This window comes from Crocodylus siamensis, chromosome 4, assembly GCF_052110815.1.
Source record: "Crocodylus siamensis isolate JL-2025a chromosome 4, ASM5211081v1, whole genome shotgun sequence".
NCBI lineage: Eukaryota > Metazoa > Chordata > Crocodylia > Crocodylidae > Crocodylus > Crocodylus siamensis.
In genome coordinates, this window is record NC_143398.1 from 133,767,419 (window position 1) to 133,792,759 (window position 25,341).

Here is a 25,341-nt window from a genome sequence, read left to right on the forward strand (position 1 = left end):
TGCCACAAATTGTTCCTTAGGTGCTTAAATTTAGAGATCTGTGAGCAGGCATTAGGCTAAGCAATAGATTGCCTTTGGAGCAAATAACTTTTGCATTTGAGGGACCCTTCCAAAGAAATGTTTGATATAGTACACACTTCTGACATCAGAGCAAATGAGTGGCAATGGATAGGAGCCACCTTTTTGTTTTACTATTTTCTTAAAAATGCTTCAACTTTGATTGCACACTTTCTTGGAGGAGGAAGTGAATATGAATGCTGTGTTTCAGTGCAACTCTGAGCAGAAGATATGCCCTGGATACACACCAGATGTATTGCTCTGCATTAGGTAGTTGTGCAGCTACTCTCACTACATTCATTTCCATACTCGAAAGTGTACAGGATGAATGAAAGGTAGGTTTGGTTGCAGAGTGGAGGAAATAAAGCTATTTGAGCATGCTAATGGAGCATTTTGGCAATGCCCAAATTGATAATTAGGACTGGCCTTAAGGCTGATCTTGGGCCTAAAGCTACCAATACATAATATACATAATATAAACTCTTTATGTTGCCTATACTATGTTCAGAACTTTCCTGGGCAATGTAGACCATGAGCACAGAAAAGTGCAACAATCCCACAGTTTTCTGTTTCTGATTGTCATGGAGCCACAGGCAGAGACATTCAAGAGGGTTTCTTGACTCCCCTGAAAGTAGGGGAGGGGGCTATGGCATGATCTGAAGGGAGTGGTAGGTGAGGGTGGTTGGAGGTTTCTGGTGGAGGGAACTAGCTATGATAGAGGGGGGTTGGCTCCGTGATTTTTCGTACAAGTTTTATGAGGGCTAGGTGGTAGTCTGAATGTAGGATAAAGATTTTGTCAGTTCTTGTAAGTTTTGTTTTACCACATTCTGTTGTTAAAGCATTTGGTCACTTTTTTTTCTTTCCATATAGTAAACCCATTTATGTTTTTCTGTTGTTTGACTAAAGTACCTATGGTAAATTGGGATTTTAGGCAAATTAATAATCTGAGCATACCCATTTGGTGGAGTGGGGGACCAGTAAGTGTACATAAATCCAGGGTGCATCTCTAGGAGCACCCTGAAACCTCAGGGTACTTCACACTGATTTCAAGCTCTTTGACACCCCATCCATAACTGAAGACAAGATGCCAGATTCTGGAATGGAACCTGGAATACAATTTGGGAAATATGAAAGGCAACATACATGGTTTTTGTTTGTAGTACAAGGTGTCATATGGATAAGGAGGAGTAGGTCACATGGCACATGCTGGTCAAAAGTGACCTAAAAGGTTAAACTAAATATTATGTAGACATATCCTTAAGTTTTATCTGTTATACTCTTTGGCATAACTTCTGGTATTTAGCGAGAGTAACTAGGAAAGTAAAAATGAAGAAGGTAAGCTAGTAGAAAATAAAAGCCTCCTTGTAGTATAATATTGTATCAAATATACAGAATAAATACTTAAAAAATGAAAAATATGGCTGCTGTTTTTGATCAGCAAATATCTTCCTCTGAGCCAAGAACATCCATAACTCTAAGGAAGAAAAATCTTGTTTATGCATATGGATATGTACAAGAAATGAACTGCCATCAATCTACTATCACCAACTAGCATCTTATATTTCATGTAGTGTCTCATGCAAATAATTTGTGTAAATAGAACAGTGACAACATGAGAAATAAATTAGAAGCCCTAGCATTTTTAACAGACCAAGTGGAGGCACAACCTTTGAGGTAAAGAACACCCTTGATTTCATCCTCATGGTCGATCAGATAATATTTGTGAAGGGGAAAAAATACCATTTGAGGAATCAAAATTGAGGAATAAAATCAGTCAAGAGGAGGATGGGGAAAAAGGTACAGAAAGGCTGTTGATGTGGTTTCTGTAAAGATTTCAGGATTATAATCTAAATAATCTTGCAAGAAATTATTTGTAGTCATGTCAGTGTCCTATAAAATATTTGCGTCAGAATTCTTCAAAAGAAAACTAATTAAAGCATGACCAAGATACTTCACAGCCCCAATTTAATCTGTTGGGGATTGATTATTATATTATTAATATAGTGTTTAAGCAGCAACATCACCAGTATGACCCTGGTGAACTAATGTACAGTGTTCCACAATCGCAGATAATAGCGGAGAACAGCAGCCAAGTGAAACGGCTGGAAACACATAACACTTAGATTAGTTTGAATGTGGTTTAAACTTGAAATGGATTGATATACAAACCTGCTGAAGTGGTTAAAAGATGCCTGAAACAGTTCAGAATTGCACCTGGAAAATCAGGTATTCTTTTGAACTGGTTCACCGTGCATCAGTGTTAGGTGTGGACACCAGGTATTCTGTCACATGGATCTAGTCAGAGCTGCATGGATCTGGGTAGCCCTTCAGGAATCCCATGCTGTATTGCTCCTCCCTTCTTTTCCCTACCCTCTCCACCCTTTGCAACCAGCTGTTTTGGTACACAGCCAGAACTCTGCTGCTTCCTTTCCCCAACTTTTTAAGCACTTTTTTTTTTTTTATCAACGTGCTGTCTTACACTGCTTTTTTGTTAAAAGCTACCTTTCTAACAACCAGCTGTGGCCTCACTCCTTACTTAACCATACCACCCCCACTCTCCCAGTCTCTGGGAATGCAAAATGTGTGTCCAATCATTCCATCCCAGTGCCCACCCTGGCACCTCAAGTTAGGCAAGCACAAATCAGGCTTCAATCAACTGTAGGTTACTGAAGTTTACTGAACTTGGGAGAAAAGGAAAAGCAAAAAAGTGAATGTGCCCCCAGCCACAGGCCATTCAACCCCTTAGATCCCAAAGCCTGGGGACAGGCACACCCTTCCTCCCTGCCTGTCCCTTTGCTTGCTTCCTCCTCTCCCAGTGCAGGAGAGGCCTGCTGGACTGCAAGCCCACTTCTACACCCTGGTGTCAGAGCTGCAGCACTTCACATGCAGTTCTGAACAGGTTTCCAATAAGTGACATTTGGGAGTGGTTAAGTGCTTATATGGTCTGTACTCACAGTGATTTGAAAGGAAGATGTGGAATTGCTTTTATGGGAGGAAATAAAAACAATGCACAAAACACATAGCCTCCACCCCCTTTAGCTAAATATACCTATGCCAAGGCTACTGCTGCCCTCTGCCTTCTATTGGAACAACAATAGTATTTTCCTCAAATTATCGTTCTAGTTGAAGACAAATGTAGAGAAATTCTCTGCTAGCGTGACTCCATGAACTTTGGCAAAGACCTGTTAGCAGAAGATTTACCTGTTGCCTTTAAAAGAACATTTCTGAAAGTCTTTTATTTGTTTCCCTTTTTAATAGACTATAGAAGCAGGTTCAATGACCATCAGTTGTGGCACATCAACAGAGAGGTTTTTATCTACAGCTGCTCCTCACTTAATGTCATAGTTACATTCTTGAAAAATGTGACTCTAAGCAAAACTATGTTAAGCAAAGCGAATTATATCACAGTAGTTACCTGCTAGCAGGCAGTGGCCAAACGTTATAACCAAACATTGCGCAACTTTAAATGAGCAAGTTCTCTACTAGATCAGCAGTGTAATAACAAAACAACGTTAACTGGGACAACATTAGGGGAGGAGTACCTGTATAATATGCTTAGTAAAAGGTGAGGCACTGATGCACTCAATTGCAGATTCACATTCAATAACATGTCAAAGGCTGGGCACTCTTCCAAATAAGATGGTTCACAGGATTAATCCAAGGACACCCAACTCATTTGCCTCCTTGAGCTTTATCCAAACCCTGAGCTTCCTGTGGTCCAGACAACTTGTCTCTGACAGCATGGGGGCAGCTTGTGGTGTGGCTCCAGACCCCAGACAGTGAACACTGCCTCCTCTTGCCACTTCCCTCTCCCCGCTACCTTTTTCACCTAACACCAAGTTTAGTCACCAGTGGTGACCAAATCCCCTGAATTCAGTGGTAGACTAGCAGGTGTGGGGGTGAGTAGCAATGGTGAGCATTCTTTGAGTTCCAGAGCCAGGCCAGTGCAATGGCTCCAGTAGCTGCACCAACAAGCCTCATGGGCCACAATTTAATCCCTTGTAGGCTACCAGTTGGGGCGCAGACAGAAGTTACATTTTTCACATGTGGCGCATGCATAGCTGCAGAGTGCTTTTAAAGTGGCTGATCACACAAAAAAAAAAATAACCCTCCTCAAATGAGGTATCAGATCAAGGCTTTCTGCTTTAGAGAGCCTTAGGGAGCTTGTGTTCCCTAGGTTTAATTTTTTGCAGGTTTTGGGCTGGGCTCATTCAGCCCTGCCACACCCCAGGGCTGTCATGGGGTGGGGGGAATGCTAGCCTTGTCTAGCCTGATTGGGGGTGGGGGAGGGTGTGGAATTGGAGCCTAGCTGCCTTGTGGCCTTCGCCCTCAGCTGGGGCACCAGGGGAAAGTGAGGTGGGGGTGAAGGGGAAGCCAGGCCGGGCCTGTGAGGCAGGGGGGCTCTGATCCCCCCCATTTCAGCTCAGGTCAGGCAATGCTGGTTTCCCCATCCCTCCTCCCCCTCCCCTCCTGTTGACAGCCCTGGAGCTGGGAGGGGAGGTGGTGCTGGGGAGAGGGGTAGCTTCTTGATTTATTGCTTGCCTGCAGGTAGGCTTGATTTCAGTCCCCCAACCCAATAGGTGAACTTCTGTTGGAGGGAAGGCAGGGAGGCACTATAACTGATGGCACTTTTTGTGAAGTGCCATGAGTTAGAGCCTGGGCCTGAACATCTGTCAGGTCCCTTGGACAACCCTAGAATAATCAATCAATATCATATTATCTTCTTATATTGAGACCCTTGAGAGCTTTCACAAGCGGTGCTTGTGTTGAATCCTGGGGATCAAGTGAGAGGACCATTGGACCAGTGCGAGTGTCCTCCATGAAGCTGCGCCCACCAGCATCAAGGCTTTGGTCAAGTAGTTGAATCCCGAACAGCACTGGATTATTTGAAGGATGTAGGTTTTTATTTTTCTGAAATATTTTTTCTTCAAGTATTTCATTATACATTAGATATTTCATTTTTGGTGGTCAGAAACCAATGATTTCATTTCTCTTCCTACTGTGCATACATATGCGCACAAGAAATGTATATTAATACTTATGCTACATATAATTAATTTAAAAGAACATTAAGGTAGCAAAATCAAGTAGAGAATAAATGTTTTTCTGGGATTCCTTAATGCTGAAGAGCTTGTCTTCGCAACTTTTCTTTTAATGATTTTTTGCTGTAATTTAGAAAATTGATCTACTCATTCCACACTGTCATATGAAACCACACTGAACCTCACCAGCAGGTTTCAAACCTTAGTTCTATAGCACAGACTTCTACTCTTTTACTTTGTGGGGTTCTGAGGTAGTGATTTTTATCATGTGTCAACTGGTCACCTGATGATATGCACACTTTGCTAGTAGGTTTCATGGCTGTTGGCTGATAGCAGAGGAACAATGTGACCAGAGTTCAATTCTAGTTTCTAGAGGGGAGTCTTGTCTAATGGTTATAGGCCATAGTGTTACTGACATCACAATGTCTTTTACTATTTAACTCCTCATCTAAAATCCCTGGGCATTTTTATAAGTGCTTTGGGACATGGTGCTGGGCATTTTAATTAGTGAGCAGTGCTAATTAAAAGCATCCAAGTGACCTGTATCCTCATCCCTGCGCTGAAAAAACGGTGGCAGGGCGCTTTGAACTAAAGCTCATTGAACATATTTTATTTCCTCATGTTTTATTTGAAAGCAGACTTGATTAATCGAGTCTGCTTTGACATGCTAGATTTCCAACACATCTGAACAGGCTCCCCACATGTCTATAGGAGCCGCCTGGCTTTGGTCTCCCCTCCTGCCCTGTACCTATCCATCTTTCCCATCTACTTTCTCAATGTCTACCTCCTGCACTCCTCCTTTCTCTCCTATCACTCTCATTTCTTACCTTATACCATTTAAAACAGGTTCCTTCCTCCTTCACTTCCTTACTTTCTAGGCCTCAGAATGGAGCATGATCACTGGGAATGAAATCTTAGGAATCTAATGCATCTCATTGAGCATGTGCATATTGACATTTCTCAGAGGCTCATAACTTGCCCAAATTTGGGCATTTTTTTCCGGGATAGAGAAAGGCACATAACTAATACGAGGGTGACCCCTTTTCTTAACATTAACTCCCTGCTCCATAGCATGGAGGCTCTAGAACTTCTCAGAAGTGATTGTAAGGATTTTCTTTAGTGTCAAAATATATTTCCCCCCTAAGCTTGTTCTGAGAAGCAGCTGAACCATTTAGGTTGAAGCTTAAAGAAAATAGACTAAAGTAGATGCCATCCATGAAAAAAGTAGCCCATGCTCTTAAGATTTGTCAAAGTGATAAGCAACTGACAACATGATCTTTATAATGGAAAGCATTAGGTAGCCTCAGCATTATGTACACTCCCAGATCTATTGATAAATCTGCAAGGTACCTAATTTTAAATATATTAAAAATACTTGCATAAATTGCATATTACATGCTATATATACAGAGCTAGCATGTAACTCTGTACACCTGTACTATAAGGAACCAAACTCTTTGACCAGAGATCTGATACATGAATCCCACTGAATATCCTAGACACATGCAACCTCAAAATTCTCTTTTGTCTTGTCCTTATAATATTTTCCAAGAATTGTTTTGTAGGTTTTGGCCATTGGAAAAAACTAGTCAGCCTTCCACATTTGTTTTCACTCTGGTTTTCATTTTGTCTAGCTGCAGAAGTTCAAAAAGAAAAGCCTTGAAAAGACTTTCTATAGTACAAGTGAGGAAGCAGCTGTTTACCATGAAAACACCCCATACATTTTAGTTTCCTGAGCTGGGGAATAGCTACTCTGGCCATTACTGCAATTCTTTTGGACTTCTCTGCTAGCCTGAGAAGTGACTTGCATTAATAGCCCAGGTCTACATGAGATGTTCACTGCACAGTAGATTAATTAGCTATGCAGTATACATTGCATATCTACACATGCACCCCTATTAGCCTGCAGTAAATTAATTAACTCTGCAACAGGATAATACTATTAAATACAAGTACTATCCTGTTGAAGAGTTTTTCACTCTGCTGCCATGCATGTGCAGATGCTGCTCCTGATGACTGGGGCATGAGGGTGCTTCAGTGTGGGGGCTGCCTGCTGGCTAGCCCTACACTGAAGCACCCTTGTCCCCCCCTCTGTAGCATGGTGAGTTGGAGGGAGCAGCCTTGGGCTGACAAGCTGACCTCTTTGGTTCCCTGCCAGCTGGGGCTGCTTTGACCCATTTCAATGTGCTTCAGTCCCAGGCACATGTTCAAACGACATGCCCAAGAGCAATAAACTTTGGGGTAATAAGCTCCAGAGTTTATTCATGTGCATTAATTTCACATATAGACTCACCCACAGACTGTGGTCTGCAAAGCCTGGGCATGTGGGGTGGGGGTGGGAGTGAGGGGGACTAAGCAGAATCATGTGGCTATGACTCACTGACATTTATTTTGCAAAAGTTTACCAGGACTTTAGCACTGAATCTTACATCCAATAGCTGCCGCCAACCCTGTGAGAAGAATCCCTCACTGTATCATCTTTTTCCCAGAAATGAAAACAGCAGCAATGAAAGGCCCAGAGAGCCCCACACACTGTAGGCTACTTGCTCTGTAAAGCCCATGAAACCAGTGGCTATGACAGTAGGGTGGGAAATTTTGCCACTAATAAAAGAGGTAATAGAGCAAAAAACAGTGATTCATTATTTCCATGGATGCATTGACTGGCTTAGATAGATGGCCTTTTAAAATGTACATGTTCTTTCTCCAAATCAATGGACTTGTATTCAGTAAATGCCCCAAAGATAACCCAGTGCACACACTCAACAAGGGCTCCCATAGAGGGAGAAAGTGAGAGAGCAAGCAAGAGAGTCTGCAGGAACTTCTGCAGCCAGAAGACAAGTCATTCTGAGAAATCAGCTTTACAAACATTTCCTCCTCTTTGCACAAGCAGCAACACAACAACACAGGAAGAGTTACTCAGGTTTCCTAATTTATGTCTGCTTGCTTCCCCATCTGGGCATCAGCTCTGGCAGGCTCCCACGCTCTTCCCTCCCCTCCCTCCCTTTTGCTTAGTGTCACGACTGGGCTGTGGCTTTATTTTCACAATGAAATGTTGAGCAAAATGGCTACAACTTGTCAAAATATATAATTTAAATACCTCCACCTCCTCAGCAATGGATCCTTCCCTTTCTAAAGCTGCACCCCAGTGCAAACTGTCCAACAACTGCCTTTGTGCATGAATAATGGCAGATCAGAGCTCCCTTTCTCAGGTATTTATGTGGCTCCCATAACTCTGGTATTGGAATGTCTTGGTCTCTTTAATATACATGTCCTAATGTCACCCCTCTGAAATAGGGAAGAATCTTCCATTTTGAACACCATAATATGCCACAGAGACTAAAGCCCAAATCTAAAAAGGAACTTGGATGTGTAAAGGGGGACTTGAGTGGAATTTAGGTATCTGAGTCCAAAGCTGAATTCCTTAGTCACCTCTCCATCCCCTCCTTCTCCCCCCACCCCCAGCTGCTGCTTACCCTTGAAGGTGCTGAAACTCGAGGTGCCTATTTTTGACACCAGGTATTTTCCCTTGTGTGAAGTCCTGGTTCTGGGCATGCCCAGAAGCACCTCCATCTTGACAGAGCTACGAATGCTGGTGCCCTGCTTATGCCCAAGTCCCATTGGGATACATAACCTAGAGCGCAGAAGTGACAATTTTTGCCTGATCTTGCCCCTGAAAGTGCTTTACAGCTGAGACCAAACAGAACTTCATGGATGCAAAGTGTTTTGAAAGGGCCTGTACCTGCAAAAAGCGAGTGTTCAGATGAAGATGTTTCAAAACATAGGGCACTTATACACATACATTTGTCTGCTCTGACGCACTGGAAATCCAATTGCCGATTAATCGAGTCTGCTCTGCACGTGAGCTGACGCGCCTGGCGTAGCAAGAAGAGTAGTAACAGTCCAGCTAGAAGGGCCCACTGCTAGAATATGAGTCATAAAAGAGAAGGTTGCAAGGGAAAGGGCTAGGTAAGAAGAGCCCTGTACTCTGAACACAGAGAGTAGGAGAGGGAAGGACTATTTCTGTAGGCCATTGTTATGGCAGGATGTCTGCATTGTGATGCAAATACTTTTGTATGTTTTAGGTCATATTAAGATTCATCTGGCTTTGTGGTTAAAGCTGAAACCAGGATGTCTTCACTTTTCCTCACAGTTACGTTAATCTCTTCTTGCTGATAAAAGAGCCCTTAATTCTGAAGCCTGTTTGTTACTCAAATAACTAGAATCGAGAGAACTTTTGTGTGTTTCTCCTGTTTTTCACATTACTGTTAGGGCCAGTACTTGTGAGGCACCTGCCCACAGCCTCCATCCTAACAAACACCGTATTGCCACCAAAAAGGAGCAAACTATCTGTGACCTCCTCTGCTGCTATCACCCAAGATGCGATATTGAAGTATGAATGAAATTGAGGGCAGCCCAGCAGGCTTCACCTGGCCCACTAGGGGTCAATGTGCAGCCCCTGGGCCCCCACGCTGGTGTTGCTCCCCTCATTGGTTTAGCTGCAACAACTGCTGGAATCTCTGAACTCCCCCTCCCTATCTGGCTTACCCAAGAGGGATTTGGGGGGCAGGGGCAGCATGGCACAGCATGGGGAGCTGAAGGTATGGTTAGGATATGCAGTGCAGCAGTGGGTGGCGAGGGTGATGCCTGCACAGGTGCATGGTACAGTAGGGGACATCTATATAGTATATGGACCTGGGGGGCTGTGGCTTGTTGTGGTATGTCTAGCTCCTGCTGTTGCAGTCTGCAGGGCATTTGGCTGTTTAGAAATTGAACAGCCCTGAACTAAATCTTAAAATAGGAAGCTGACCATGCAAAACTGATGCTGCTAGAAGCTAGATCATTACATTGTGTGTCAGAGAAACTGTGCTATATGCCCTGAAAAAAAATAATGTTCCTTTAGTAATAATCAGCTTTTAGACAGAAGATTTTCTCTTATCTTTTTATGAAAGAGTGGTTATAGCCCCACTGAATAACAACAGCTCCATTTTTGATGCATCTTTGATAGAGACAGCTTGACAGGGAACATCATTTAGGTTCAACCCTAAGGTTCACTAGAGCAGGACATAACAAAATTGTTGTGGGGACCAGACGATAATTTTCTCCTCAAGGGCTGGGTCTGTCCAGGAACTGAAAGAACTGCTGGTGCAGGTGAGAACAGGTTGTGATGCTTGTGATGGACCCCAGTGGCTCATCATGCTGGCAAGGATGACCAGTGCAAAGTGTGATGGGACAGGGCAGGGGGAAACCTTTTTCCTTAATACAGTGTATTTCATTCCTTTAAACTTTTGCACAAGAGAGGGAGCAGCCTTAGCTGGCTTTGAAAGATTTCCTTTTCTTGTATTAATTAATATTAGAGTGAGGCTGAAACTCACCGTAAGTGCTAAATACTCCCAGGGAATTTACAATATAAACTGCAAAGCATCAAAATCTAACTACACTGACTAATACACACCATCCCATAATTCTGTCCAAAATAGCTACAGTGACGTCTGGGAAACATGACATGCAGTTTTGAACAGGAAACCCCTCCTTTGAAGAGCTTGTACTTTTGCACTCCCTGGTCAGAGAGGTAGGGTTCAAATGTTTCTCAACCTGATACTATCTGTGGGTGAATTTGTCAGGTCTCTGTCGCATGATGGGCAGCACAACCTCCAGGTGCTGCTGAACACTATAACCTGAAAGCCTGAGTAGGCTGACTGTATGGAAATCTGGGACATCATCTGGAAAATCCAAGATGCTGCCCCTCCCCGATGGTCTCACGAGTCTCTGCACCACTCTGACTCCCAGCCAGGCTGTGCCCCTGTATTTCCAGGATGCCCATTATAATTCCCAACAGCTGGCTGGGACCAGCCTCTGAAATCCAGGACTGTCCTGGCTAAAATGGGACATATGGCCGCCCTAAGCATGAGCCACAATATGATTAACTACGCTGTGGTGCAAAAATCATTAAAAACAATCTGTTTCCTTTGCCCTTCTTACCTGCAGCTATAGACCCCAACCCATCCCAGCTCAATTTAGAATATTCATTTACCCCTCTGTTTTTTCCCTTTTTCTCCTTTCTATTCCCCTTCCTGCCTGCCCATATGGTAATGAATGGTAGTCCCATTCCCATTTATATCCTTCACTTACAGTTTTTTCTAGATGATGGAGTTCCTTGGAATGGATTTCAAATCCAGAGCAAGGCCAAATCAATCCTTGGAGATAACTCTGGTCATGGGTGGAGGTAGAATTTTGAAAAGGGGGGTGCACATGGTGAAGTGCATCATCAGATATGAGGCAACACATTTTTCTCAGGTTAAAAAGAAATTAGAAACTTTACTAATATGCTGGGGGCCTAAGGTTGTATTATTCAGTTTAAGATTGACACAAAAACAAATATAACTTCATTAGAGTGAGTCATACAAACAATCTGCAGGGCTGTGAAACAGGAGCTTCAGAAGCAGCTAACAGGCCACAGAATTGCAGGAGAAAGCATAGCTTGATTAATGGAACATCAAGACCATTAAAAAGAAGAGAGGGGCATTAGCACATGCAGGATGAAGAGTTTAGAAGGGGTCAGGTAGCTTACAATGAACCATGAAGTCAGTGGACTGCCTCAGCACTGCTTGACCAGAAATGTTGCTTCTATTGTCAGGCAGTTAGTTGGTTTTAAATTTTGGATAGAGCAGGAATCAAAGGGGAGTGCAAGTGCACAAGTGCATCCCCCTAGGTCCAACTATGACTGATCCCAGATTCAACCTGGATCAACAGTGTGTTTGACAACAGACTGAACAAATCAGATACATTTGGCACAAAAGGAACAGAGCACAAATGGTGCAACATTTATTAATAATGCTTTACATTTTTATAGAGCCTTTTACCTAGAATACAAGGCAGTCAAGGGGAAAGAGATTTAACGGTGGGGGTCTACTACAGACCACCCAACCAAGGGGACGAGCTAGACCAGGAATTCTTAAGTCAGCTCATGGAGGTAGTTAGGTCAAAAGATGTGGTCATCATGGGTGACCTGAACTTTCCAGACATCTGCTGGGAAGAGCAGTCAGCCAGGTCTGACTGCTCACGTAGGTTCCTAGCCAGAATGCAGGACCTCCATCTAACCCAGGAGGCGCAGAGCCGCACCAGGGGAGATGCCTTGTTGGACCTGGTGCTGGCCACCGGTGACGACCTGGTGAAGGGGCTGCAGGTGCTTGACCACCTCGGTGACAGCGATCATTGCCTGTTGGAATTCACCATCCAGCACAAGGTGGCAAAGGCCTACAGCAAGGCAGCAGCCCTAGATCTCAGGAGAGTGGACTTCATTGAGCTAAAGAGAATAGTCGGGGAAGCACTGAGGTCCTGGACGGGAGGGGAGTCAGGTGTCCAAGAAGAGTGGTTGCTCCTTAAGGAGACGATCCTCCAAGCCCAAAGGGAGGTAATCACAACACGGATCAAAGGGGGAAGGAGGGCGCAAAAGCCCCCACGGCTCACCAAAAGCATCCGGGAATGTCTCCTAGCTAAAAGGGAGCGTACATCCAATGGAAGGGAGGGGCCATCACCAGGGATGGCTAGACTGCAGTTGCTCGGGGTTGTAGGGGGGCAGTCAGGAAGGCCAAGGCGGAGATGGAACTGGAACTAGGTACCTGGATCAAGGACAACAAGAAGTCCTTTTTTAAATAGATAGGGGGCAAAAAGCAGGTTCTGGGTAACGTGGAGCCCCTGCAGGACACGCTAGAAAATTTGGTCATCACACCAGATGACAAAGCTAACATATTTAATGATTTCTTTGCTTCCATTTTCCTGAGCAGGTACCAGAACAGCCACCCCCCCCCGGGCCCCCTTTATACCCCAGGGGAGATGCACCTAGGCCAAGGGTTAGTGAGGAACTAGTTAGGGAGCTTCTGGGGGGACTGGATATATTCAAATCAGCTGGTTTGGACAATCTCCACCCTAGAGTACTGAGGAAATTAGCTGAGGTCATTGCGGGACCCTTGGCATGGCTTTATGAGCACTCGTGGTGCTCTGGTGTGGTGCCAGAGGACTGGAAGAAGGCCAATGTGGTTCCCATCTTCAATAAGGGGAGGAAGGAGGACCCGGAAAACTATAGCCAGTTAGTTGTACCTCAATCCTGGGTAAGCTTTTTGAGAGAATTATTCTGGCACATGTTCACGAGGGGCCAGCAGGGGAGATTATGCTTAGGGGCAATCAACATGGGTTCATTAGAGGCAGGTCCTGTCAGACCAACCTGGTGGCCTTCTACAACCAGGTCACCAAATCCTTAGATGCAGGGGTAGTAGTGTACGTAGTCTTTCTGGACTTTCGGAAGGCCTTCGACACTGTCTCTCACCCCATTCTCATTAAGAACCTGGGGGACTGTGGTGTCGACACCCACACAGTCAAATGGGTTGCCAACTGGCTGGAGGGCCGCACCCAGAGAGTGGTGGTGGATGGGTCATTTTTGGCCTGGAGGGATGTGGGCAGTGGGGTTCTGCAGGGCTTGGTCCTCGGGCCTGCAGTGTTCAACATCTTCATCAGTGACTTGGATGAGGGGGTGAAAAGCACCCTGTTCAAATTTGCAGATGACACTAAGATGTGGGGGATGTGAGCACACTAGAAGGTAGGAATAGGTTGCAATCATACCTAGATAGGTTACAGGGGTGGGCGGATGAGAACAAAATGGGATTCAACACTGACAAATGCAAGGTACTGCACCTGGGGAGGAAGAACCAGCAGCATACCTACAGGTTGGGGAACTCCCTTCTCATCAGTGCAGAGGCAGAAAAGGTTCTTGGAGTCATCATTGATGCCAAGATGAACATGGGCTGGCAGTGTGGGGATGCAGTCAGGAAGGCCAACCGCACCTTGTCATGCATCCACAGATGCATCTCAAGCAGGTCCAAGGGGGTGATCCTCCCCCTCTATGTAGCACTGGTCAGGCCGCAGCTGGAGTACCGTGTCCAGTTCTGTGCGCTGGACTTCAAGAGGGATGCGGACAACATGGAGAGGGTCCAGAGGAGGACCACTTGCATGATCAGGGGGCATCAGGCAGGCCCTACGAGGACTGGCTACGTGACCTGAACCTGTTCAGCCTCCATAAGAGAAGGCTGAGGGGGGATCTAGTAGCCTGTTACAAACTAGTCAGAGGGGACCAGCAGGCACTGGCGGAGTCCCTGTTCCCCTGAGCACTACCAGGAGTGACTAGAAATAACGGTCACAAGCTGGCAGAGGGTAAATTCAGATTAGACATCAGGAGGCGCTACTTCAGTGTCAGGGCAGCTAGGATCTGGAACCAACTTCTAAGCAAAGTGATGCTGGCTCCTACCCTGGGGGTCTTTAAGACAAGGCTAGACAATCACCTTGCTGGGGTCGTTTGACCCCAGTACTCTTTCCTGCCATGGCAGGGGGTCGGACTCGATGATCTGCTCAGGTCCCTTCCAACCCTGCAAACTATGAAACTATGAAACTACGAAACCTAGAAGATCTCAAGTGGCTTTACACCCTCTCTCACCTAAAATATGAATGTTCTATACAGCCATTTAAATGCCACTGCTTCTACTGCGGCTGTTTACCATTGTGCTTGTATATGACAGATTGCTTTAGCAAGAAAGAAAAGTGCCTATATTCAGCTGAATCTGCAAGGGGGAATTTAGATAGACAAAGTATAATTATCTGCATTGGAATCTAACCAAGATTCTGTAGGCTGACACCTGTGCTTTTGCAAAGTATGCCATGGCGTAATAATAATACTAAGCTGTAAACAAAGAGAAAACCTGTGTTCTTCATAATAAAGTAGTGAGTGTTCAGCTAGTCACGGTGCTGGATCTCCAGCATGAAGCTGAATATTCCATCCACCCAGTCCAAATCAGAGTGGGGCTTCATATATGAAAATGATCCAAACCAACTTTCTCTCCCAGCAATCCCTATTAACAAGAAGCGATGGACTGTCCTGATTTGTCAGAGTTGAGGAGTAAGTGAGGAAGCTCTTGTTAACTTAGAATGAAATAACTTTGGTTGCCTGAGCTTTGATAGAGAGACAGGACAAAAATGGTGCTTTAGGTCAGTACAGATTTGCATTTTGGGACAGGGATTTTGGGAAGCCTCCACATTCAACCCTCCAGTGCTTTCACTCCACTTTTTGGATCTGAAGCTAAATGATAATGGGCCCATATTTGGTTGGGAAGTGGTTGAGCTCTTGTGAACTATCATGTGAATTAGGGCCAGAGTAGTGGTAATCTTCTGAGACCAGCTGACCTCATGGTCATTCTGGGCTGGCATCGTATGACAACAGCTTGTGGGATTTCTCTGGGCTTTTTGTCTAAACCATAGTCCATAATCATCTTAAACTGCAGTTTCATAGATTTCATAGATTTCAGAGACATTAGGGCTGGAAGGGATCTCGGAAGATCATCGAGTCCAGCCCCCCGCCTGAAGGTCAGGAAGTCAGCTGGGGTTATAGGATCCCAGCAAGATAAGCATCCAATTTACTCTTGAAGGTGTTCAATGTAGGTGTTTGAACCACCTCCGATGGCAGACTATTCTGGACTTTGGGGGCTTGGATAGTGAAGAAATTCTTCCTTATGTCCAGCCTGAAATGGTCTTGCAGTAGTTTATAACCGTTCGACCTTGTCATCCCTTGGAGCGCTCTGGTGAACAAACGTTCCCCCAGATACTGGTGGTCACCCCGATAAACTTATAGGTGGCCATCAGATCACCCCTGAGCCTGAGCTTTTCCAGGCTCAAGAGCCCCATGGCTCTCAGTCTGTCGTTGTAAGGTCTGCTTTCCTGACCTCTGATCATGCGCGTGGCTCTTCTCTGGACTCTCTCAAGCTTCTCCACATCCTTTTTGAATTGTGGAGCCCAAAACTGGACGCAGTACTCCAGCTGTGGCCTCACCAAGGCCGAGTATAAGGGGATAATGACGTCCTGGGATTTGCTTGAGAGGCATCTGTGGATGCAAGCCAGTGTTTTGGTTGCAAGCCAGTGTTTTGCAGCATCGCATTGCAGGCTCATGTTCATCTTGTGGTCAATGATGACCCCCCAGGTCTCTTCTTCCATAGTACTAGCCAGCGAGCACTGCCGAGCCTATAAAGATGCTGCAAGTTTTTCTTCCCAAGGTGGAGAACCTTGCATTTTTCAGTGTTAAACACCATCAGGTTCTCATCTGCCCATTTGCTGAGTCTGTCCAGATCAACCTGGATTGCCTTCTGTCTTCTGGTGTGGATGCTTTGCCCCAAAGTTTGGTGTCATCGGGGAACTTGGCCAGTCCGCTTCTGACTCCAATGTCCACATCATTAATGAAGATGTTGAACAATATGGGTCCAAGCACAGAGTGTTGGGAGACTCCACTGGTCATAGGGCACCATGACGATTGACTTCCGTCAATTACCACCCTCTGGTCCTACCACAGTGTCAATTTCCCAGTGGATTGTGGTGGATCCAAGGCCACAATTGGCCATCTTCGCCAAGAGGTGATCACGGGATACCAGATCGAAGGCTTTTTTGAAGTTAAGATATATGACACCAATCTCTTCTCCCTTGTCCAGGTGATAGGTCACCTGGTCATAAAAGGAAATGAGATTGGTCAAATAAGACGTACCCACAACAAACCTGTGCTGGCTATTCTTCAGGATGTTGGCGTCGGCCAGTCCATTAAGGATGGCCTCTTTAATAAACTTTTCTAAGATCTTCCCCAGGATAGAAGTCAGGCTGATGGACCTATAGTTAGCCAGATCCACTGTCCTCCCTTTCTTAAAGATAGGCACCACATTAGCCTTCTTCTAGTCTTCGGGCACTACCCCAGAGCACCAGGAGTTCTCAAAGATCCATGCCAGGGGCTGGGCTATGATGCTCGCCAGCTCCTTGAGTACCCTGGGGTGTAGATTGTCAGGGCCAGCTGACTTGAAGGTATCCAGCCTCTCAAGGTGTTCCTTTATGAGGTCAGCATTGATGGAGGGCAGGGGATCTCCCTAACCTGGACTTCCTTGTCCCGTAGTGGGCATGGGTGTCCCATGGGACTGATGAAAGTCCGATGCAAAGTACCCATTTAATAGGTTGGCTTTTTCCTGGGTGTCAGCTGTCAGTTGTCCCATCTGGTTCAGCAGGCATCCAATGTTGCCCTTGCTTTTCCTCTGGCTCCCCACATATCTGAAAAAGGACTTTTTATTGTCCTTGATGCTCGAAGCTAGTTGGAGTTCAGTTGCAGCCTTGGCTTTCCTGGTTTGCTCCCTGCAGGACTGGACCAGTGCAGAATATTCCTCCTTGGAGGTGAATCCTGTCCTCCATCCTTTGTAGGCCTTTCTTTTTAGCCTCAGGAGGTCTGCTAGATCCCTGAAGAGCCAGGGGGGCTGCTATGCCCTCTTGCTGCCCTTCCTCCGAGATTGAATCGAATTAGCTTGTGCATTGAGGATTGCTCTGTTGAGGAGCAACCATTTTTCCTGAACTCCCCTCTCCCTGGGGTCATGGTCCCTTAGGGCCTCACTGACAAGCCTCCTGAGCTTGTCAAACTCGGCTTTCATGAAGTCAAGGACTTCAGTGTTGCTGACTGACTTGCCAGCTTTATGGCGGATGGTGAAGGTGATCAGCTCGTGGTCGCTGTCACCCAGCTTCCCATTGATCACTAGGTCGCCGATTAGGTCATCTCAAGTAGCCAGTACCAGGTTGAGCAGTGCTTTACCTCTTGTTGGCCCGTAGACTTCTTGAGTCAGGTAGAGGTCATCCATGCATGATAGGAAGCTTTGTGACAACTCAGATTTTGCTGACTGATCTCCAATGAGATGTCTGGGTAATTGAAGTCACCCATGACAACCATGGTCCTGAAGCATGCGGCCTCAGCCAGTTCCCGGGTGAACTCCTGGTCAAGCTCTTGAGCCAAACTCCTGGTCAAGTTCCTACCCAAAACCTAACCAATTTCTGAACACTGCCTCTAAGGTCCATCTATAGTTAATTTTTTTAACGGTTTAGGAACTTAGGTTGGAAACTCCTCTGGGCAATGATCTTTACTTGGTTTTGGTGTCATCTAGCATGTGGGGTCCCAGTCTATGTATTACAATAAGAATAAGTGGCACCAGGATCATGAGGTCATAGGAAAGTAGGGCTGGAAGGGATCTCACAAGGTCATCTATTCTAGCCACTGGGTCAAGGCAGGATCATCTTTGACTAAATCATCCCAGTCAAGTGTCTGCCCAACCTGCTCTTGAAACTTTCAAGGATGGAGATTGCACAGTTTCTCTAGGTAGCCTGTTCCAATGCTTGACCAACCTCATACTCAGAAATCACCAACCTAAATTTCCTCTGCTGCAATTTGAGGTCATTGCTCTAATTCCTGTCCCCGATAACCACAAGGAAAAAGTTATTTCTATCCTCTATATAATCACCCTTCAGGTGTTTGAAGTCTGTTACCAAATCCCACTTCAATCTTCTGTTTCCCAGGCTACATGCTCCTACACTGACCCATTTGAATGTAGCACATCAGCTCATTTGAAATTCAACCTTGATTTGGCCCAGTTCTAGTTAGTTCTGGGATATGCTTTGCCTTGCAGTCTTCCATCCTGAGGTATGAACATTTTTCAAGGTACATAGTTATGGTAAACCTTCTTTCCACAGATAGAAGCAATAAGGAAAGCCAAAACAAAACCCATCCTCAAGGGTGAGGAAAGACCAGGTTGTTCTTTTATTTGGCCTCAAACGTATTATGAGAATGAACAGCTGATGGATTTTAAGGGTCAAAAAGTTTTGTCCTATTAAGAGGCATTAAGGATGCTATGAAAAACAACAGAATATTTTGGCAAAAGGATCAAATCTTTACTTCAACAAAATTTATAAAAATTCAAGGGGCTGTCCACTGAAAAGGACCATCTAATTGCTTTCATTGAAAAGACTTGTGTTTGCTGCTGTGGTTCAACCAAACATATATATCAGTTGTTCCACATGTAATGAAAGAAGTTATAATTTAGAGACACTCCCTTATTTAGACTCCAGAAGTTGGGAATTTGGAGGTGGTCCTTCAGTTAAGCTAGCTAGTTAGAGCCAAACAAAAGATCTGTAAAGAGATTGCATATTGCTCCACAAATAAAATTTATTGTTGGTTCTATTCATTCATTGTATGCCTCTATTTATTGAACTGGGTGATTACTAAATCCCACATTTTTCCTCAAAGGAAATCTGGGTAGTTTCTCCTCGCACCACAGGCTCCTGCTGTGTCAAAGAGAGGGAATTCTGGAGGTGGTTTTCACCAAATATAAACTCTCATCTGGATTATTTGAATAAAAGAAATCTGCATGAAGGTCTTGCACTCCACAAAAAAAACTTCAAAGAAGGAACTAAATTCTATTTTACTTTAATGAAGTGCAAAGATCTCATATTGGTGCCCAGAGGCACCTAAGGATTTCCCTGGTGTAGAGTCATACTAAACCTTGGGTAGCTCTTTCAAGCTGGTGTAATTTACAGTAGTCGAAAATGTTGCTGCTGTTTTCACTGAGGCCAAATCAACCACTGGCAGGCCCAATGTAAAAATGGCTTACTGTCACTCTTTGACATGTACCTAGATGCTTTAGAGTTCTGAAATTAATTCTGTTTTTTATTTCCCTCCATTATTTTTCATGGAGGGATTCCTGATTCCTCTGCCCTTCCAGTGTCAGGCTAGAATGAGAGCAAGAAGTGATAAAATGCCACAACACACTCATCACCTATGGGAGTTGGTCAGAGCTATTTTCCTGTTGTGCCCTAGCCAGGAGATACTAATTCTGCTATACCCTCTCCTTATGAGAGTTCCCTTTTGTTCCATACTTTTCTGAAAAAAATATTTGTATGCAGCACCTTTTAATCTAAAGTATCCCTAGGAAGGTTGAGGGCAAGAAGGTAAGTGCTATTTCTTGCCCAGTGGCCTAGAGAGTTCTGAGTAGTGGAAGCTCAAAGATTTTCAAAATTTCTTGGAAGCAGCTTTCAATTTCCAGTATTGCGTCTTTTCAGCTACTTGCTGAAAAGCTACTTGCTCAGAAGTGCTTGTTTGTTATATGTAAATCTGTAGCAATACATCCTAGATTCCTGTAAGCCAATACTCCCCATTCGATTAATAGAAACCTCGAGTTCCTTTTTTTGCTTCCTCTAGTGACCACAACTCACGTCATGAGTAAAGTCCCGTCTGCCATATCTTCTGCCAGTTTGTGTGCATATGTTGTGCAGAACGTGAATGCAGCAAACCACTTCATAGATTTGTTTTCAGTGGAAACTATTAAAAGCTGAAGTCTTTTCTAATAAAATTCACTCCGTTGCTGCTGCAGATGAAATTGCAGCACCATAAAAGGGATTTGCAGGGTGCTATGAACCCTAAGTGAGCTCAAGCAATCACAGACTTTCCAAAGCAAGAAGCCACTAGAAATAAGTGTAGCAAGTGCTACTGTGCATTTAGCTACCGGGCTTGTTAACACACTGGTATTTGAAGTTATAGTTTCATAGTTTCATAGTTTGTAGGGTCAGTTTTTTTCAACAAACTTAAGCTCATGGAGTGACACAATTTGTTCTGCCTCCCTTCATTACACCAGAGATGCAGGGAGCATAGACGCAGAATCCAGGTTACCTGGAGCTGCACTTCTGTATGGTTGGCTTTAGATACAGCTCAGAGGAGGTTCAGATTTGATGTGCCCACATAAGTCCATTTTGTCCTTTGGAGGAGACACTGCCTACTGCATGCATCATAATAGGATATCACTGTTTCACAATGACAGTGCCCACAGTATGGGGCAATTTTGTTGCATTTTGAGACAATAAAGAGAACAAAAAAGAGTTTCCTCTGAGGTAAATGGAATTTAAAGTGTGGATTTTTCTAAAGATAAGTCTTGCAAGTTGGTTTTGGATGAGTCCATCCACATTGGCACTATTTCAGGAAAGTGACTGGCCATGAATGCAAAAAGATCACCTTATGTTATAAGGGACTGTATACTGGTCAAGCCAATTATTTCACTCCAGTGGCTGAAAACTATCCTGAGTGTAAGTGCTGAAAGACAGGAGACAGAGCCATTTCCAGTGAGGGTCTGTGCTTCTGGAATTCTCTTCTCGCTCATTATAGGCCCAGGTTTATTTGTAACTCCTTAGAGGACAAGTCTTTCTGGAAGCTTTATGTTATGGTGTGAATTTAGCTTGAGCAGCTGCAGTGGTGCAAGCTCGTCTCTCCAGTCCACTGAAACAGGTCAATATTCATACTTCTGAAGGCTCAAAACTCTAACATGGCTGTTTTGTTGAACATGTTGATTTCCTGCCAACTATAGCAGTAGTTATACCCATTTGTTTTGCATTAAAAGTGCTGAGGCAAAGACCTCTGCATAGGGCTACACAAAAGAAACTGTTACCCTACTGTATGTTTTCACATGCACAGAGACTTTTGCCTCAAAAATCAGCCTTCCAAAACTGGGGGGGATATATTACACTGGGAAGCTGATTTTCTGCCTAAAATAGAAACACTCTGCTTTGAATCCTGTTCCACAGTACAGCAGCTCTCGTATTACTATTCAAGCAGCTGAGGGAGATAATTCACTTAATGGGCCACTGTTCTTTTATCCAGAGGTGTTTATCATTATCAATGGCAATCCCTCGCAGTCGAGGATGATTGTCTTCCATGATTGCCTTATTTCTGGATCTGAAGATGGCTGATAAGGCCAATCTGAGATCAACAGGTTCTACTGCAACTCAGGCATGTGTTTCCATGGAGGGTGGGTGGCTCTGGATTCTTGGCTAAATCTGTGACATGGTGCTTCTTCCACTCCCACTTTTCCTTCTCCTGTCATCGTGGCGAGGTTTCAGAGTACTGAGGTCTTTGCAGCAGACTCTTCCTTCATTTGGGGCTGTCATAGGCAATAGTCTCCCATGGGTTGATGTTACATATTTCAAGTTGGCCTTGAGGATGTCCTTGAAGTGCTTTCTTTGCCCTTCTTTTGAGTGTATGCCTTGACCAAGCTGGGAGAATAAAACTTGCTTGGGGAGTCTGGAGTTGGACATTCAAATGGCATGGCTGGCCCAATAAAGTAGATGTTGGATGATCATTGCCTCAATGCTTGTGATGTTTGCTTGTGACAGGATGCAATGCTGGAGCATCTGTCTTCCCACTGGATTTGCAGGATATTCTGCAGGCAGTGCTGATGGTACTTCTTCAGTGACTTGAGGTGTCTCCTGTATGTTGTCCATATCTCAGCTCCATAGAGAAGGTAGGGAATCATAACTGCTTGATAAACCATGAGCTTGGTTTTGAATCTGATGTTGCGATCTTCAAACACTCATTTCCTCAGGAGTCTGAAGGCTGCACTTGCACATTTTAAATGAAGTTGGATTTCCTCGTCAATGTGAATCTTCTGCAACAGATTGCTTCCAAAGTATGGGAAATAATCAATGTTTGCCAGATTCTCACCATAAATCTGAATGGCCAAATCTGGGAACTGCTCATAAGAGTTTGTTGATGGGGAAGACCTTAGTTTTCTGAGTGCTAAGTGTCAGTCCCATTTTCTTGTATGTCTTGGTAAAGATGTTGATAATTGCCTGAAGATCTGCTTCCATGGTGACAGAGCTGTGCTGCTACCCAGCACATCCACAGGTGGTGGATAGTGGAATGACTTTCAAGGAAGGTTAGCTATGAAATAAGCAGGGGTACCTGATAAATAAGTAGTCACAGACCAAGCAGTGGCAATACCACAAGGATGTAGTATGGACAGCAGATAGCAATTCTTTCTCTCCTGAAAAGCCACATATAACCTCTGATGGTACTGTGACATGGTGAGAACAGATCACCATTATAATAAGCCTGTCCATCCCCCAGCAGTGGGTCTACAAGTTGTCAACTGCAGAACAGGCAGAAGAAGACGTTAGAATCCAGAGGTGTTAACAATTGATGCTCTCCTTTTTAATAGTTTCGAGGTTCCACTAACAGAATGTCAGTCAAGCTAACATTTCTAAGGGCAGTGTTGATGTCACCTAGGGCTTCTGGTATCTCCTCTTATTTCACAGCTCTTTAGCTCTTTTCAGAATCACAGGTCCATCCATAGAGACGGTCTTCAGCAACAACTAGGATTTTAGTTAACCAGGAAAGGGAGCATGAGTCAGCTGAAGATTAGGTTCCCTTCCTGTGCTCTGCATCCATAAACCAGGAAAAAAATATTTTTTCTTTGTTCTGCTTTTCAAAAACACGGTACATATTATTTTCAGGGGTGTATTATGTGAGAAAATATTCTTTTTTATGATTCATGGAAAGTGGGTTCCCTTTTGCTCACCTTGCTGAACCATCTTGGACCTAGTTGTGGTAAGTGACCATAGTTCAAGGAGAGCTGAGGAGAAGGAGTCAGAAATGTTGGGTAAGAAGGAGGGAATGTAAGAGTTGGTAGGGGGTGGGGAGAAGGGTAGTTGGTAGAGGGGAGTGGATCCAGAGGCAGCACAGTGGCATGCTGCACTCCCTTTTCAGACTGGACTGTGCCGCTGGAGCTTCGAGGGACTTGATTCAAATAGAATAGACCATTCTCTGCATGGCCCTGCCCTGCCCCCCAATTCCCAGCCCCTCCAGGAGTTCCATGGCTGGATGATAGTTCCATGGGTTGTATCTTTGACAACCCTGCTTTAGCAGGTGAGAATCCCCCACTGTCCCTCTGTGCTCAGAGGCATGTCTGCTCCTTTCTCCTTCCTTCCGTCCCCCACCTCCTGTTGTTTGCTTTCCCTGCTGTCTTGGGAGTGGGGGAATCTTCAGGGTTGCTCCTGCCCACTCCAGCTGAGCTGTGTGGGGGCTGGGCTCAGCTAGCACACCAACAGCGGCAGTAGCTCCCTGAGTCTGCTCCAGGGGGAATGGGGAGGGTAGTAGGGGGAGATGCCCCCTACTTATTGCTACTGCTGTGGCTGTCCTAGCTGAGCCCAGCCCTGACAGCCCAGCTGGAGTGGGCAGGAGCAGCTCTGAATCTTCCCCTGCCCCAGGACAGTAGGGAGGTGGAGATGGAAGGGGAGGGGAGGGGAAGGGACGTGACTCTGAGCACAGATGGGAAGGCAGGGATGCCTACCTGCTTTGGGAACTTTAAAAATTCCCCAGAAGCTTGTTCCCTCTAGGATTTTTGTCAGCTGCTAGCTCACTAGAGCTAAGAACAGCCCCCTTTTCCCAGTGAATCTACATGGCCATGCAAACCATTTCAGATCTCCACCTTTTTTATACTCATTCTAATATTAGTGTGTGTGGCTTGTGTGTGTGTGTGATATTGCTTGCAGTATGTATTTAAGGTAACAGACTTGGAGGTTTTCATTCTCACCTCTGGGATTTGTGGTACTTGAGCAGGCTGTCTTGGTTGGTCTGAAATCCAGGTATTAGTCTGCAGGAGCCCTCAGAGTCTCTTGACAAGGGGTGCCAATTTACTGAAATCATTTCAAATGTTTGACTTCTTTTTATAACACTTCTTCCTGGAACAGCGAAATGCCACAAGCATGCCTGGGCTGCAGGCTGCTGGAGGAGAGAGGTCATGGCTGTGGGTCTCACCTTTGACCCAGCCCAAGGCTCTGCTTTCCCTCTGGCCTAACCATTAGGCAAGACTGCCTATACCCCAGTCCCTTATACCCTGCTTACTTATGCCAAAGATGGAAACGAGGCAGCACCTCAGGGTTTTCTCACCTCCCTACACTGCTAGGTTCCTTTATGACTCCTTATGTCCTTGTGTATGTCTATGGAAGCTGGGCTAGGCCAGGCCAGTCTACTCTGTGGTGGTGGCAGCTTTCAGGAAGGAGGAGGCTGAGCACACCTGCTTGTGACTTGCCTGCCCATGTCCAGAGGCACACTGCAAACTCAGATGTTTGTCAATGACACTGCTCTGGGCTTGTCCTTCTGTGCTGTCTCTTGAGCCTTTAGTCTTTGGAAACATGGGAATTCTGGTGGTGGATCAGACCCAAGTCCTGTATTTCTGACATAGACCAGCATGTTCTCCTACCCACCACCCCTACATCTGCAACAGGGCTCTCTCTGGTTGCTCCCCCCTGCCCCCCGCCCCCAATTCCTGGCCCCTCCAGGACTTCCACGGGCTGGATGATAATAGTCCATAGGCTGTATCTTTGACAACCCTGCCTTAAGGTAATTGCCTTTCTTGGAAATTATTCTCTGTACCTGATGGGATTTTAAATCCATATTGGGTAAATCTGGTAGTGCTTAGTGTTTACTTAACACCTTGGTTGACTTTAGTAATAAGGACTTACATATCTTTCCAACAGCTAATTTGGATGGCCAGTTGTTTTCAAAGTGAGTAACACCAGATGGTTCCATCTT

General features: G+C 45.0%; 1 pseudogene; it reads right to left on the reverse strand.

Moving 5' to 3' along the window:
* Positions 1–1,092: 1,092 nt before the first annotated feature.
* Positions 1,093–25,341, reverse strand: part of LOC149866529 (uncharacterized) — a 49,931-nt pseudogene continuing 25,682 nt past the window's right edge.